Consider the following 18952-nt stretch of genomic DNA (forward strand, 5'->3'; position numbering starts at 1 on the left):
GGGAACAGTTCCACCAACACTAGTGGAAAAAACATCATTTGCTGCGTTTTTTTGCCATTATTTGCTGCGGTTTTGGCCCCCAGCAATTGTGATAGCAGCAAATGTCGTACTTTAATTGCTGCGGTTCAAAACCGCAGCAAATATGGGACTTATTTGCTGCGGTCATGGGCAAAAACCGCAGCAAATAAAGAGTGTTATTTGCTACGGTCATGGGCCAAAACCGCAGCAAATAAAGAGTGTTATTTGCTGCGGTCATGGGCCAAAACCGCAGCAACTACCTCTTTTTTTTTTTCTTTTTCTGTTTTATCTTTATAATAATGCAATAATAAATGCTCAACATCGAACCTAAACATCCCTTGAACGAAAAGTGGAATCCCAAACTAAAACCGGGAAGTCGATAAGTCGGGCCCCCAATGAGGGGGCAAACGTCGAAGATTTGTCTAAGTGATTCTTATCTATGTCCGTGAAGTCGACTAGTCGGACCCTCAATGAAGGGGAAATGTTAAAAATTTTTCCAAGTATCAGATCTTGATTATGACTGGGGACTCGATAAGTCGGACCTCCAAGGAGGGAGAAAATGTCAACAAATTCTCTAAGTTATTAAATTTTCTCCTGAAGCCGTAGGGTCGATATGTCGGACCCTGAATCACACTCTAAGAAACAGAAATTATTCTAATTATGAGGGATGTCCGTATGATCGATAAGTCGGACTCCCAGGTGCCCCCAGTTATGGTGTAAAAATTCTAAGTGTGGAAGAATTCTCCCATTTTTCTGTATAATCAAAGACACGGACTTATGTGATCTTTCCGCGTGCTGGAAGAACAAGGGGCGTGTTAGAACGAAGAAAATGGTTCCAAGTCTTTATGTCTTTCCGCAACATCGATAAGTCGGACTCCCCTAAGTCCCTCAGCGAAGAATAAAAAATCTAAGTATAAATCTGAGCCGCGTCCTCAACACACGTGATTTATTGTCCGGCGAGTCAGCACATTCATGCCGCGGTATGATACCTTCCCAAGATTCCACGGCGTATAACACGCCAACCAGAAAGAAGATAGAACAAAACCAGCATCTGTCCGTGAGGTCTACAAGTCGGATCCGCTTTGATGGTGATCTCGTTCAAAAATATTCCAAGTCCCTGAAGTCCCGCGACTTCAGATTAAAATAATGAAAATTAATTATGGTGATTTCATCTGTGCGGTAGAGAAGTCGGACCCCCCTTGGGGGCTATCCTGTTCCAAAATATTCTAAGTATTGGGGCTTCCTCGGCATCAATGAAGCGTGAACCAGGATCCAACCTCTGGAACTATATTTCTGCTGCTTAATAATATAGATGGATAGGGATATTCCGCGGCATGCTTCAAGCTGCGGCTTGACTGACGTTACTTATTTTTCTTGAAGCATCTCATGCGGTTATTTTGAAAAGGCCACAACTTTTTCGTTACAACTCGGAATTCGGCATGTGAACAGTCGATTTGAAGCTTACGAGTCCAATTTTTGGGATCCGCCTGAAGATCTACCAAATGACGCTTACCTTTTCCGCACAAAGAAAGACACTTCAAGTCATTAGGGTTCCCTTTTTCATATCATCCTTCGTGCGTGGGGCTAAATGTCATGGTATCCCTTATCTACTTTATTTTTTTATTTAAATCATTAATGACATATTACCTTAATAACCTTTGACCTTTTGGATTGACCTTGACTTTTCGTCAACGGGCTTTTTCTGAAGTCTCCCATCTCCTTAGTTGGTCCATAAGCAAGTGACCCACAAAATACCCTAACTCCCTCCAGGAAAGTAACCTCCAGATTGACCCAACTTCCCCCTTCTCCCTCATTGCTTGGTTCTCCTTCTTCCAAGGATGATAACTGCCCATTACCCCCATGATCATCCACCTCTTCTCAGAAATAACTTCCTTTTTCACCACTATAAATAGAGGCTACCATCAAAAAGGAAGGCATCATCTGAAAATTATCCTCTTAATATCCTTACTCACACCCCACTTCCTTAGTCTACCAAAATATAAGCAATATCAACCTCGATATCTTAATTCTTGCATTTAGTTTACAATCGTCTATTCAATCATCTCATATCATCGTTCTAAGTTGAGCGTCGGAGGGGTTTTCCGGGAGATCACCCCCCGGACAAGGCTAACACGTTGTGTTGCAGGAATTCAGGTCACTCCCTTCCACGAAGTACCGTTCCTGATAACGCTTCCACTTACGGTAATTCAAGTGATTTCCACTTCCTCGTTTCATTACTGAAACAAGCCTGATCCTTAACCGCGAATATCCTTGAATGACAAAGACACTGATTTTTTTTATGCTTTACAGGTTTATCTCCAAGCTAGCCTATCAGCTTATTCAATTTTTGTAAAGAAAATTTAAAACTTTGTCTAAACAAGGCTTTTAAGCCGTATTTTTTTAATGTTTGAAGAGTAATTTTGCCTTTGTGTCGTTATAAATGTTAGGTTAACTTTGTTTGAATGACTTTGCTTTGATTAATCTTGTCTGTTAGATATCTTATAAGGAGTTTGCTCCGTGGCTTATAACCCGAGACTTATGACGAATCCATCTTTAAATGATTCCATTAAAATTATGTTATTTTGCCCAGGCGTCAATCACCCAGGATTTGTGACAAGGATTTGAATTTCCTTTGATAATATGAATTTAACGACATTTGCAATAAATACGTAAATATTGAATGCAATGACTTGAAATAAATAACTAGCTAAAAATAATCTGTAAACTAAACAAACGATTTAGTTGTAGATTAAAAACTGAAGCATCATAATGATGCAGATAAAACACTAATTGAAAATTGAAAACTTAACCATCACATTGATGCGGAAGATTGATGATAATGCTGCTGGAAAAAACCGTCTGATGAAGATGATTTTGATGATTTGGACATGTATTCTGATGTATAGCCCTTTCCGAAATGAATGAAAAATTTCTTTAGATGATCTTCATGCCACGGACATTGTAACTTTTTCCCTTCTAAATTTTCTAACTCAAAAGTGTCAGGTTTGATGATGCAGATTATTTTGAATGCACCGTCCCAGTTAGCCCCTAGTTTACCCTTTTCTGTGAACTTACCCGTGGCTTCAACCTTCTGAAGTACTAAGTCCGCCACTGTAAATTCCTTTTTTTAACATTGCAGTTAAATTGACGAGTCATTCTTTGTTTTTGAACTATGGACCGTAGGAGGGCATTTCCCCTTGTTTTTGGAAGCAAGTCTAAGTTGATTCTTTTTTCATTTTTGTTTTCTTCATGTGAGTAATAAGTGAATTTGGTTGAGGGTACTCCAATCTCCACTATTAGAACTGCACAGAACCATAAACTAAAGAAAAAGGAGTATAACCTATTGCTTCTTTTATAGTGGTGCGACTGGACCATAGAATACCTAGTAGCTCTTCATCCTATGTTCGCCTTTGGCCCCTTTTATCTTCTTTTTCATTCCATTTCGGATCACTTTGTTAGTAGACTCTACTTGACCATTGGTTTGTGGACGAGACACAAAACTAAATCGGATTTGGTCATTGAACTTTTCATAATATTTCACGGTGTTCTTACTGATGAATTGTCTAACATTATTAGTGTGATGACTCGGGGTATGCTATACCTTGCAATTATGTTTCACCATATGAACTGGCATACTTGCTTGTTAGTGATTGTGATGGTTTCCGCTTCAACGTACTTAAGGAAATAAGCAGTAGCCACTATGATGAACTTTCTCTGACCTTTAGCCGGAGGAATTGGACCAAGAAGATTCTCCATCTGTCGAATGATAAGACAACTTGTATAGTTGTGAGGTGGTTGGTTGGCTTCCTGGCAATCTTAGAGAAGAATTGGCACTTAGAACACTGAAGTATCAATTTTTTTGGATCATCTCTAAGGGAAGGCCAGTAATACCCACTCTGAAGAACTTTGGTAATGACGATTCTAGTACTCTAGGGGATTCCGCTTCCTCATTCATGAATTTCCTAATGATCTAGTTTCCCTCTTCTAGAGTTACACACTTCAAAAGTGGATGTGTATCACTTCTTGTATAGTGTCCCTTCATCAAAAGGAGCAGGGCCTCATATTCATGTCTCTAATCTATCAATTGTTGAAACCATGAGATTGATGTTAGGACTGGGTAGCACCTCCTAGATTATGTTGTGAGTATTTGATTTCTCAGTAGAGCTTACCAACCTTGTGAGTGAGCTAGCTTGTGAATTTTTTGATCTTGGTATATGCGCAAGTGTAAATTTGTCAAATTTGATGATAGACTCCTTTACACGTTGCAGGTAAATCTTCATACTTTCATTCTTTAACCTCAAACTCTCCGTTTACTTGCCCAACTATTAGCTGAGAATCAGAGAAGGCGGATAAGATTTTAGCCTCAAATTCGTAACAAATGTTTAGCCCCAAGATTATAGCTTCATATTTTGCTTCATAGTTGGATACCGTGAACTCAAATCGCACTGCTCTTTCCATTCTAACCCCCACAGATGATTAGGACTTACCCCCGTGCTTTTGGTTATGAAATCAGTTAAGGCTTGAGCCTTCATGGTAGTATAATGTTCGTATTCAATCCCGAAGTTCGCCAATTGGTTTGCCCATTCCATGATACGGTTGGACTTGTTTCTTCCTTCTAAAATTATCTTCAAAGGTTGATTTGTCCGTACCCATATTTGGTATGACTGGAAGTAGGGTTTCAATTTCCTACTAGCTATAACAACAGCAAATAACACTTTTCCCACTCCACTCCAATTTCCTTCTGAGCCACGGAATGCATGACTTTTATAGTAAACAGGAAGTTACTTCGTTTCCTTTTCAGCGACCAATAGTCTGGATAGTGAGTATTCAAAGACACGGACATATAAAAACAAGGTATCTCCTTGAGTAGGAGAAAGTAACTTGGCCAAGGAAGCAAGGTACTCTTTTCAATTTGTTGAAATATTCTTCTACTTCTTTAGTCCATTCAAACATGGTTTATTTGAGTGTTTTGAAAAAGGTAGGGCACTTGTCTGCAGATTTGGACATGGATCTTCCCAATGCTGCTACACACCCCATTAGCGTTTGAACCTCCTTTATAGATCTTAAATATCTCATATTAAGAATTGCTTGATTTTTGTGTGGGTTAGCTTTGATTTCCTTTTCATCCACAAGAAATCTGAGACACTTCCCTCAAGTGACTCCAAATACACTCTTATCAGGGTTAAGGCGCATTTGATGGTTACAAAGGGTTATGAAGGATTCTCGTAGGTCCGCGACATGGTTAGCTGCTTGACGACTTTTTGTGGACATGTCATCAACATAAACTTCTAAGTTTTTTCCTATTTGTGCGTTAAATACCTTATTTACCATTCTTTGATAAGTGGCACTCGCATTCTTTAACCCAAAAGGCATGGCCCGGTAACAATATACCCCAGCATTTGTGATGAAAGTCGTATGGGGTTGATCTTAAGTAGGGATGGCAATCGACACACATCGACCACTTGTCGTTGGGTTTTTTAACAAGTACAACATTGGAAAGCAATTCGAAGTATTGGCATCCTCGGATAAATCCGGCTTTCAACAGCAACCAAACCTTTTCTTTGGCTGCCTCGATCCTTTCTTTACTTTGATGATGTAGCTTTTGTTTTGCAGGCTTGTATCCAGGTTTGATGTCAAGTTTTGACACATAATACTTGGTGGAATTCCAGGCATTTCCTCTAAAGAGAATACAAAGATATTGCAGAACTCGGCAATGGTTGCCCAGACATCGCGTCTCACGGCGTCTGTGAGGTTTTTATCCCCCTTGATTTTCTTTCCTTAAAAAACCTCGACCTCCTCATGTTGTTTAGTGGGTTGAGGTTTTTCGCGAACATTCAGAGTGTCTAAGTACACACTCATGACAAATTGATGATTTTCTTCCTCTTTCTCTTCCTCTTAAGGGATACTCCAGGAGCACCATCATGCTTTAACGTATTGATAAGTAACTGATCGACTACCGTTTGATCCCCTTTTAGGATTCTGACTCTTTCGTAATCTTTCCCAAACTACAGCAAGAGTTGATGTAGAGAGATAACAATTTTTATTTCATTGATGTGGGGAAGCCCCATAATCGCATTATGGAAAAGTTAAGATCCACGACAGTGAAGCAAATCGGTTGGTTTCGCAATTGTCCCTTTCTCCAATTCGTACAAGAAGTAAGATAGTTCCAAGAGGCAAGACTCGGTGATCTCTAAAGCCAACGGGAATCCTCCTATGCGGTCATCTTTTATATGCGACTTAATCCAGCCCACTAATGAATTTAGTTCAAGAATTTATAAATGTTAGTATGACTACTTTAGAGCTTAAAATACCTTCTCAAAAGCTTAAAAGCCCAAGTTCAAGTATTAAAATTCCAATTTCAAAATGTATATACATTGCTTTATAGATGTTGAATATGATCATTTCAAATACCATATTATTTGATTTTATTGTAAACAGTTTCTTATGTAAAGCTTTGAGTTCTAATAGTTTTTTTTTCAATCAAAAGGATTACTTTATGTATAAAGAAGAATATGTAAACAAAACATTTCCTCCGTTTTCATATGTTTTTCTCAACTAGAATTTACGAATTTTAGTATCAAACTTTTACTATGATTTCTCATTGATCTATATGAAAAAATATATTCATATGTCATCTTGATAGATTTGTCTCAACATATATTTTCTAAATATCAGCTTTTTAGAATTTTTAAAAGCTACAATTTTTAGACTTTTAAGTTTGCACTGAGATCTGCACAAAAAGTGAATGGTAAGAAGTTAAGAACAAATGATACGGAAGGAATAAATGTTTAGTATGACTACTTCAGATCTTTAAAAGTCTTGTCAAAGGTATAAAAGCCCTATTTCAAGTATTAAATTTCGATTGAAAGTGTATATATATGGCTTTATAGATGTTTAGTTTTTTAGTATGATTACTCAAGAAATATAAAAACGTTCTCAACTGCTAAATATTATATTCTAGTGTAGTCCTAAGACTATTAGGTTATGAGACATTGTTTTTAATATTTATAATCTCAACTCCAATGCATAAAAGCCCTATTTCAAGAGCTAAAACACCTCCTCTAATGCTTAAGTTGAAGAGTGCACTTGAAAATTTAACACATAAAATTCACACTTCAAGGCTTAAAGGTTCTATTCTAAGTAATAAAATACCTCATCTAAGGCTAAATTGTATTAGCCAATTTGATAGCTTATTTCTAGTCCATAAAGATCAATATTACAATAAGTAAAAATACACAAGTTAGCGAAATAAAAATTTATATATACAAATGGATTTATACATAACACTAAAATATCTTACAAAGGTCTTGATTGTTTACAGTATATATAAAGTACATTATAATTAATTAAGGTATTGATTCTCTACTCTAGTTGGTTATTTGTGATGTAGGCCGCATATATGTGAACCAATGTTGGACTAGATAAAAGCCCAATAAATATAAGTTGTATGTATGCGGCGGTTGTATATGATTATTTGTGCAAAGCCAATAAGGGGTTTGTCAATATGTTGTAAACGCTTCTCCTCAAATTTTATTTGTTTTAGACAATCCGTGGTGATGAGATCGACAGTGCTTCTAGTATCAACGACCACCCACCGAACTTTCTTTTGTTCTATGTTGATTGTTACTACTAACGGGTCAGTAGGAGGTTGCTGTAAACTCTGGGAGTAGCATCAAAACTTCATCACGAGGCCTCCCACATTTGATTTAGATGGGCTTCTTGAGTAAAGTATGGACACTATCTTTCTCAACTCTAATGGTTGAGTAATCCTCAGAGAAATTACCTACTATCATGTTGATGATTCCACGGGTATCATTAGAATTGTCTTTCTTTTCATTATCTCTAGGAGATTTATGCGTCGGACGGTTTGAACATCTCTCATTGTCATTTCAGGAATCATACCCCTTTCGATTTTTCAAGAACCTCCCTAGTTTCCCCTCTTCAGAAAGTTGGTGCTAGATACGTTTAACTTCCCTGTACTGTGACAAAGTATGGCCATGTTCCTTGTGATAATCACATCAAAAGTTGTAGTTACGACGATCATAAGAAGTTGTAGTAGGCGGTGATATTACAATTTCAACTCTGATAGCATAGAATATGTCTTTTGTTTCTATTGAACCAGGAATCATTATCCTAATCCTGTAAGTTCCTCGTACGGGGTCTTTTTTCCGTGGTGTAGACTTGTCTGGATCTAGGTTACCCCATCTCGGAAGTAGGACACTAATGATGCGGTAGATAACCTTTTTCCCTCCGTGATGAATATTCGTGGTCTTTGTGGGCTTCTGATTGATGCTACCCCGGTCTCGTTCATCATGCTTTTGCTTCTTGGAATCATGTGTCCGGCATATATAAGAGGCGGTAACCAAGCTTTGACATTGCTTCATTGTCTCGACATAAGTACTCACTTGACTCTCAATCAGCTGGAATTTCAGTTTGGGAGTCCTTAACCGGTTAATCAAGGCTGACAGGGCAACAGACTCTTCCCAAGTATGTCACTTCAAGGACAGCGCCATGAAACTTTTGTAAGTATGTAGAAACAGACTCTCGTTCAGGTTGTGTGATACTAAGCAAGTGGAAGTTGGACTTCTCTAGCCTTTTTAATACAACAAAATGGGTTAAGAAGTTAGCCTCTAACTGGGCAGAGCTATTGATGCTTCCAATCAGAAGTGATGTATACCAAATTAACATAAGACCAATCTGGCTTGTGGAAAGAACTTACATAACAAAGCAGGATTAGTGGTGTACAGCAACATCGGGTTCTTGTATGCCACAACATGTTCTTCCGGGCATCAAGTTCTATTGAAGGCAGTCATATTAGGTATTTTGATCTTTGCAAGATTTGGAGTTGCTAGGATCTCTACGGATAACGGGGTATTCAAAAACATAGGGGCTACACATGGGCCTCCTCGACTAAGATCACCTCGCATATTTTGATGGGGCTTACTAGATGACTAGACCCGGTAAGCCGCGTCATCCGCCTCTCATTCTGCTTCTTGTCCATAAAAGATTGGACACTCTCCGATGTTTTATTTTCTTTTCTTTTAGATGTTTTTTATCGTCTTGAGCAATGGACATAGACTCGCCATGTTCCTCCCACTTGCTCTTACTCTGACATTTTCGTATCTTTAGTCTTTCCCTTCTCCTTTTGTTCCTCTTACTTGAATAGGAAATCTTGGTCTTACCATCATTAGATTAATGAGGAGTAACGTCATCCTCACTAGGTTTTATTCTTTCCTTAAGATTCTTGATTTGATTTGCCATGTAGGCCAACATCTACTGCTGAGGGAAAAAATTATTGACACTAATGATAGCGTGGATTTTTTCAGAGAAAGCATTAGTGAGGTTTTGTGCAAGTATGTCCTAATCTGGTGTGTAACACCCCAGAATTTCCGACCCTACATGGTGGGTCACGACTTGATGTTTGCCTGACCCGCAAAAGTATCTGTGTCTTTACTATGCATGGTAGTGGTTTGAGTAGGGTTCTTTTTGGGAGCCATGGATTTCTTTTCGAGTTAAATATTTATAACACTGTCCCCACATACGGCGCTAAAGTGTTTTGGTAACGAAACTAAGAAGTACAAGAGACACTTAAAATACTTGAAGAAGAAGTGTTATCAAAGTCAACTGTAGGTGAGTTGGATGTGTGATATGATCCTTCCACGAAAGTGACTCTAATTTCTGCACCACAACACGTTAGCCTTGTACGGGGGTGATCTTCCGGAAAGCCCCTCAGATGCTCAAGTCAAATTGGGAGATAGAAATCAAGATATGTACTTTAATGAGTGCAAGATTAACGAATATCAAGATGTTTACATGATTATAGGTTTGTAGTTTGATAAATCGCTTGGAAGTATCATGGCTGAGTATTTTGGCAAAGTAACAGTAGGCGATATGTAAACTTAGATGTAAATGATTTCTGTAGCAAGTATTTATAGTAGCTGATTCAAGAATACGATAGTACTTTAATTGGTGAGAACATAGGTAGTGTGGAGGATAGTGGTGAGGAATGGGTTTGACTAGTAGTTATGGTTGTTGTTGGTATTACTTGATGGACAAGCATGGGCAAAGAAGTCATTTAATCCCCTTGATAATAAGTCAGCATCAACGAAGAGTCAATGTCAACAGGGTATGAAAGTCAACGGGTATTAAAGTAGTTTCACAATAACAAATAAATAAATAAACAAATAAATGTTACCATAATAGACTTGATAAATGACATAATTTGTAATTTAAGTATCTTTTAAATTAAGTAAATCTAATTAGAATGATACTATCACTATTATGATTTGTACTTATATAAAAAAATATTGCAAGCTATATGCCTAACTAACAATATCCTTGGTTGGAAAAGAATTTTCTAATTTATTATAGCAATATTTTTTTAACAAACTGTGTTAATTAGAGTAATTAAAAACCTTTACATTACCTTTTAAAATTTGCTTATCATGTTATTAATTTTTAAAAAAGTCACTAAAACCTTAAAAATTGTACGGGTTCTATTTATTTCTTTATACTAACAATTTCATGAATTGCACGAGTTTTATTATTGTTTCATAATACATTAACAACATAATTAACTAATTATTACATAAAATTTCGTAACTAATATGAATAATTACTAACTATTTTATTCAAAAAAATAAATTTATTATTAATTAAACCAAAAAAAAAAAACAAAATCAATTGTTGATACCAAGGCTCCAAAGCCCAAGACTATTAACCAAGCCTCAAAGCCCAATTAACAAGGTGACGACATTTAAAAAGCGGGTTCTAATTCATTTAAAAAAGGTTTGGATACAATGAAAAAGGTGGCGATAATTAAAAAGTTTAATTTCTATTGTGTATTCGTGTTGTTACCAAGGCTAAGAGCCCAAGACTATTAACCAAGAATAAAGACTTCATATTCAGCCAGTCTTGGCCGAGACCGTCTCAGTCTGAGACAGGCCCAAATAATTGCAGCCCATATTTAATTATCAATTAAAAAAGGAAAAAAAAATATAATAACTGCCATTTTCAAACAACAATAAACATGAAAACTCTTTTTGAAAACCGCCTAAATTCAGTCGCCATTTAGGAAACAAAACCAAGTATATTTTCTCATCAATTCTTTTCAAAATCTCCGAAATTCTTCAAAAATTATCAGGAAAATCAACATTTTAACTTCAAAAACAACAGACATGTCCGTAATGGAAGATTCAATGAATGAATTCGACTATAAGGAAAATAGATGGTGTTATACATGAACGATACTTCGTTTGTTCTAAACAAGAACTATAGAGACATAAATCAAAGAAAATGAACGATGAAATGCCAAGAGAAAGCTAGTTCCAACTAAAAGATGTAGATCATGTGATGCACATATTAGGAATAAACTGGATGTATGCAGTGGAGACATCTTTGTCAAACAATATGTTGTATCACATAACCATACGTTAACGAGAGTGGAATGATAATACTTGCAAAGATCTGTGAGAACAACAACTTTAAAAGAAACAATGGAGACAACTGAATGTTTTGAAGATGCACAAGTAAGGCCTACTACAGCGTACAAATATTTGGCGAAGCCTGCTGGAGGAGCTGAGTGTGCAGGACTTACTTTAAGAGACCATCTAAAATATGTGCACAAGTTGAGAATGAAAGAAATTAAAGGTGGGGATGCTCAAACTGTCATTGGGCAATTGATAATGTGTGCACAGAAAGACAATGGTTTCTTTTGGAATATGAAACTTGATGATGATGCTAAGCTTATGGCACTATTTTTGTGTGATTCATTAATGAAGAAAGATTTTAGAATTTATGGATATGTTGTCATTTTTTATACAACTTATTGTACAAACAAATAGAAATTGATATGTGCACCACTAGTTTGAATAAATAACCATTGGAACACTACAATATTTGGATGTGCGTTCATAGTAGATGAGAAAGTTGAATCATTTGTTTGGGTCCTTGAGCAGTTTAAAGAGGCAAAGGAAGGAAAAAGTCATGTATAAATTTTTACAAACCAAGACTCAGCAATTGCAAGAGTAGTAGAAGAGGTATTTTTAAATTTAATTATTGTCTAATAATATCCAATTTAGTCTTAAAAACAATCAATAAAATTCAATTTATTATCGAGTGCCAATTATAACGTTAACAATTGCAGTTTACCTTTTAACACTACAGTTCAATATCACTTGTAGTTCTATCCTTTCTCAAGGCATACGCTATGCTTATGGCACATATTGAAAAATGCAGTTTCGCACTATGGAGTATTGAAGTCAAATGCAAACTTCAAAGATTCTTTTAAAAAATGTTTAATGGGGTGTGAAATCCAACTGAATTCCATGATTGTTGGGAAAACATGGTTGATAAATTGAAACTAAAAATGAATCAAGCTTAGTACAGATGGTTTGATAGACTGTACAATCTAAGGGATAAATGGTGCACTGCATTAAGCAAAGATTTCTTTTCAGCTGGAATATTATCTTTGCAATAAAGTGAATCCACAACAATGCAATTGAATTTGAAGCAACAAAAAGCACAAGTTTATATCAATTCTTCAAAATATTTCAAAAAACTATTGAAAGATGGAGATAAAGGGAGATAGCATTAGAGTTCTACTGTGCAACAACAACCCCAACGTCTGCATTTAGACTTAATGGTTTACTGCGACATGCGTCAAAGGTGTAAACATTATTCAGAGACTTTGAATAAGAGTTCAAGATGGCTATCCCATCTTCAAATTTTCAAGTTGTCAACATGGGAGATAAAAAGATGCACAATTATGTTTTTATAAATGTATTAATGTTAACTTATTCAATTCATATATTAATTTCAATATTAAAAACTTCAATTTTAATCTAAAACGATGTTTTAATTTTGATTGCAGAGTCTGGTTTGATGGATATACTGATATGAACATGAATGATGTTCAATACACCATATACAATGATGCTACATGTTGACTGTACTTGTAAGAACTTTGAATCAAATGAATGGCTGTGTTGCCATTGTTTACGTGTACTACATTTGCATATTGTGCAAAAAATACCGGTTATCTACATTCTTCTAAGATGGACAAATAATGCTAAAAAGAATATTTGGGATACACTTTATGGTAATCAATGTCCACCTACAAGCTTGGAATCCCCAAGAATATCTACACTTACGTGGAGACAAAGCATGGGGCGTAAGTTTTACAATCTTGTCTCAAAGTCACAAGGCAATGAAGAAACAAGAAAAGTGGTAGAAGCGTGCTACAATACATCAAGTGATGACTTAGGTAAACTAATTGAGAAGGCTCAAAATGAAATTGAAGCTGCAACAGAAACAATAAAAGCAACAACACAACATACATTACAAGTAACAACACAGGTAAGAAACTCAGATTGAAAAGTCACAAGGGAAGAAAGAAGAGATTGAAAGGACATTTTGAGACATCATAGAAGAAAGGATCTAAAACTTAAACTTAAAAAGACTCAACAACAAAGACAAGAAACAAATATATAATTTGATACAGTTTATGCTTCGTGAATCATATATAATTTGTATATCGTATTCTTTGAACTAATACTTAGAAAAATCATTCCTTTGACTGCACTCTCCTTTATGGGTATGAGTTGTTGTCTTTCTTCCCTCCCTATACCCTGATCATAGTTTTTACTATGAACGGGATACACTGAGTATGATGATGATGATTTAAACACATCAATTTTTCACTAAGGTATGTCAGTTTTCATACTAGCAATATCATAACAAAAACCCATTCGATTTATCATTTAAACACATAAATTTTACTTGATGTATGTCAGTTTGAAATAAACATGACCATAACACCATCAATTTGTTTCTCTTTAAAACACAACAATTTTTAACTAAGGTATGTCAATTACGGAATAACAGAAAATTATAAACATCATCAAAACTGTTTATCGTTTGAAAACATCAGTATTTACCTAAGGTATGTCAATTTCAAATAGCCAATATATTAACAAAATGATCTTATTTATCATTTTAACACACAACATTTTAACCTTAAATATATAAATTTCAATCAACAGCATAATAAAACCAAATCAATTTAGACATAAAGTGTCAACCTTTGTAGGTTATATATATCAGTTGGAATACATTTCATATACAATACAATAAAAACATTCCCCATAATGAGATGTTTTTGTTCAAAATAAGTCATAGAATGATGGTAACTTATATACAATCCAAAAAGAGCATCAAACTACACATAAGACAACATCAAACCACCTGATTCAAAGAAAAATAAATTGTTTGTGGAACCAAAAACTATACTAAGTCAAACCATACATTAACAAATATCATTCATTGTTTCTTTTATGTTATCTTCTTCACAGGAACCAGTTAGTTCCTACTTTTCTTATTTGTTTTATCTTCCTCATCTAACTTCTTCTTCAGCTCAGCCAATCGCCTGATATTTTCTTCTTCATCTTTCTTTTGTTTTGTCAGCCGCTTTCAACTCCCTTTGAGCTATAATGAGTGGAAATTTAGATTCTTTGTCTTTGTTAAAAGCATCAAGTTTTTTCAATACTTCTTCCCTATTCTTGTTAACATTAGATAAAATCAATTTGCTACAAATCAATCTCTTATACTTTAATCTATACTCGAAAGCATGAAGAGGTCCAAAGTTATTATCGCCCATAAATTGCTCCATAAAAAAGGAAACATAAACACCACAGTCATTAGATTCATTTACAGTCCAAGGCAATTTAAAAATGTTAAGATTGTAATTCAGTACTTTTTCAGTGCATGAATGCTCAAATGCATCAAGAAAATTTGAAAAACATCCCACAATAAATTTATGGAGCATTACAGCCTATTTGTAATCCTTTCTCCTCTTTATATTGTCTAGATAGTGAATAATTTTGCGTTAAGTATCAACAACAAACAACACATAATGTTGTTGTTCAACAAGAGTGGTCGGAACAAAAAACTAGAAAATAAAAAAGCAATGTCAGAAAGTGAGAACATTAATGCTATTATACACTTCAATACCACATTTAAATCAATCAATTCTAAAAACAAGTGTATATGAAATGAAAAAAGAATACCAATACAATTATTCATTAATGTACCTCAATTATCAAGTTATATCTCTCAATTCTAAGTAAAACAATTTAATATACTAAGTAAACAAGAAAAAAGGTAAATATCAACAATATCAAATATTCTCTTATATCTAACAATTATACAATTATATCAATCAGAAGGAAAACATACTAAAAAATAAAAAGGTTAATTCCAACAATATCAAATAAAATCAGATGTATCTTACCATGTTTATCTTTTTTATTTCAGTATTGGCCCCAATCAAATTACCATGATTTTCCCAGGCATGAACAACCTCGACCTTCAAGTCATTCGCTTTCACATCGCCCTTTTCAGACATCAACATTCCAAAGCACGCTCTAACATGAAACAAAACAAAAGAATGAATATTATGTACAATTAATAAATATAAACAATGCTTGTAAAGTTAGTACACACTTACACAGTGTTGGGATGTGAATAAAAATGCGTTTAATTCTTTATTAGGCACAGGCAACTCCTGATTTCTTTCAATCATATTCAGATAAACTACCCAACAATCGAACACTACCGAAGAAATCTTCTCATTATTTTTCAAAGTGAATGCTTCATCGCGTGATAAAGCATAGAAATCTCCAAATGCAAATATATCTTCATTGAAAGCAAAAAAACAAACAAAAAATAAAGAACGTAAGGAAACGAGAAAAACACAAAAATAAATTATAGTGTAAGAACTTACAATTTTTCCATTGTTTCTTCTAGAAAACAATAATCCATCACGTCCTTCTTTAACGAATGCAAGTCTTTAAATATTTCTTTGTTTGTGATCATCAACTAGGACACATACGGGACGTCAACACCACATGGCCCCAGGTTGATAGAACAACATTCTTTCAAAGTCGATGGAATGTTTGTTATATCAGGCTTTGCTTGTGTTTGGATAGGAGTAGACTGCCCAGAAGCATCAATAACCGCTTTTTTTGTCCCCATTTGTTTTTTGAATTAATTGTTCAACAAGTGCATCAACTAAAGACAACCAATCATTATCTTGAATTATTTGTCGTGTAACAGACACAACACCCTCATCTTCAACAGTCTTTTTTGAAGGTTTGCCCAACCTCTCCATATATGTGTGCACCACAACATCAATGTCTCTTTTCAATAACAAACAAGCCTCTTGAACTGACTGTTAAAATTAAAACAAATACATCAACGTTTAAGATTTTTACAAAAAAGAAAACAATTAATATCTTATATGAAACATTTCAGATCTTAAGACATACAATTTGTGAAAGTAAAAGTTGATTCAATAAATAAAAGCTACACACAAATTTTTAACATAAAATCATCAGTTATACATTAAAATCCAATAATTAACAACTTAACAAAGTCTGTTGTTAAATTGGAATGCATTTGAATAAATATCAATTTCAATTTTGATTTTAAACCCAACAGTTAGAGGCTTAAAGTTATCAAAAGGAAAAACCAAAAAAAAATTTACTCACATCTTCTGCCATTATTTTAATGTCAGCATCCTTCTTGACACCATCTGGAATTTTTAATTTCAAAAACTCATTGTTTTCTACATTCATACAACCCTCACCTACTTCCCCATGAAAATCTTCACCAACAGTTTCACAATCACCCTCGTCAGCAGCACTATAAGACTTTTCCTAAGGCACAAATTCCATCTGTACGTCATAAATAAGGAATCCATCTAACTGAATCATTCCACTCCCAAAACCAGCCTAACTCTACTCATTGAACTTAATTTAAGCATTTGATTAGAAATATTCTTAATCAATGGAAGTGTCTTCGACAACCTCTGCCCCTTAAACACTAATCGATAACAATATGCCACCAGAAGTACAATAGCACAACTGATATAGGTTGGCTTTGTATTAAATAAGAACCAAACTATGAACACACGTTTGTATTTTGAAGTTTCGAATTCAATAAATAAGGCTGATTAGTTTCTATTGTAATGGAATTGTTTTGTGATTTCGTGGTTTGAAACAAGGAAAATTAAGAAAGATATGTTGATTGAACAACTTAAAATTTTTTGAACCAAAGGTTTAATTTCGATACAGAATTCACCACGAAATTAAAGCTATGGGCTCCTAAGAACACATTCAATCTTTAGCCAAAAGACTGAAAAGCAAAGGAACTTCAACTTACTTCTAACTACTCCAAGTTAAAATTAAATTGCAAAGATAGAACAAGAAATGCTCAAAGGTTGTTTGTATTAAAGATGTAATGGAAGTGAATGAATTACAAGAGAGCAAGTAGCCTATTTATACTAAAGAATTCAGCTACCAAAGATTACAACTTGCAAGAAAATTCTGAATATTACACAAAAGCAAGCTCCCAACAGCTATATTTTTAAATCTAGTGGATGAAAGCAAGTCTCCAATAGCTATATTTTTAAATCTAGAGGATATTTTGAAAATAAAGTGATTGGCTTGATTTGAATTGATATGCAAATGTCCTTCAATAATCTTCATATATCCTTGATGATTTTCAACAATTTTGTTGATTTTATGGCTGAATGTTTTGCTTTGATTCTTGCTTTGCACGCTTTGTAAATTTCGAACCCATTTGAGCCAAAAATAAATACTAGACTTAAGAGAAAATTACAACTCAACTAACTAAACATGAGACATGATTAAGCTTGATCCTAAACCTGGCTTAATCATTTCTAAAGGGCTCAAATATTTGAAATGAAATAAAAGACTCAAATTAATGAAGACTTAGTTCATGACTACGAAATTAAAGGGCTTGACATTTGGACTTTGAATTTGAGCGTCTTCCGTTTGATGTATCATTGTATTGATCTTAGCTAGCTCATGAGAATTAGATGTAGGTGATCCTACATCAACAACCATTCACAGTAGAATGCATTGAGCCAGGTTTTAGAATCCGTGCAATGGAAGAAGTAAGAATTGACAATGTGTACTAACACCAATCAAATGAAGGAATAGAATTTACATCCTCTTGAACAGGAAGTAAATTATATCTAATCTTATGCTCAGGCAGTGGAGCCAAGATTGTGGAACCTGCGTAAAGCACAAACAACTGCTTAAACACTCCCCCCATCAGGATAGTCCTTAAACCTATCCAATACCATATGTGTTTTCAACTCATCATCGGCACCAACCCCCAAAATTTTCCTCCACTACATTACTAATTCCTTGTTGTTGAATGACGTCCTTATTAATTTGCAAGGATTAATATTCAAACTAAAAATAGCACTAACATCAGCGACAGTGATATTATACTCCCTCTCAATTCTACCATTAGTAATACATTGAACCCAACTATTAGGATCAACATTTGAAACAAGATATGCTAAAATCCATGGATAATATTTTGTCATCTTAATATCTAACATACCATCAAACCAATCTCTCTCACAAATATATCTGAACTTTAGATAGATGAACTTTAGAACCATTCAGTTCCAAAAAACCCCAAACCTTATAATTTGTTTTTATTTCCTTTTCCACTTTGAACAAAAAATCAAACGAAAAATAATGTATATGCATCATCTTTTACATAAAATAAAGCTAAATAAAACAAAGAATTACCAATGAAATTGTTTGAGCTTATACATTTCAGTTTAAATGTTAAGAGCATCAATTATTAAACTAAAAAAGAAAACTAATAACACAATAGAAAATAATACTTATGGCTGTAAGTTTCAAACTTATCGCTGTCAAATATTAACTAAAAGGATACGACTTTAATTTTAAACTAATATACATCAATTATCGAACCTAAATATAAACAAAATGAAGAACAAACATCAAACATATTTGTATCATATATTGACTTAAATATAACAATTGTGAAACAAAACAAAACTATCATGCATGTAAAAAAAATATTGAGC

Source organism: Amaranthus tricolor, chromosome 16 (assembly GCF_026212465.1).
Source record: "Amaranthus tricolor cultivar Red isolate AtriRed21 chromosome 16, ASM2621246v1, whole genome shotgun sequence".
NCBI classification, from domain to species: domain Eukaryota; kingdom Viridiplantae; phylum Streptophyta; class Magnoliopsida; order Caryophyllales; family Amaranthaceae; genus Amaranthus; species Amaranthus tricolor.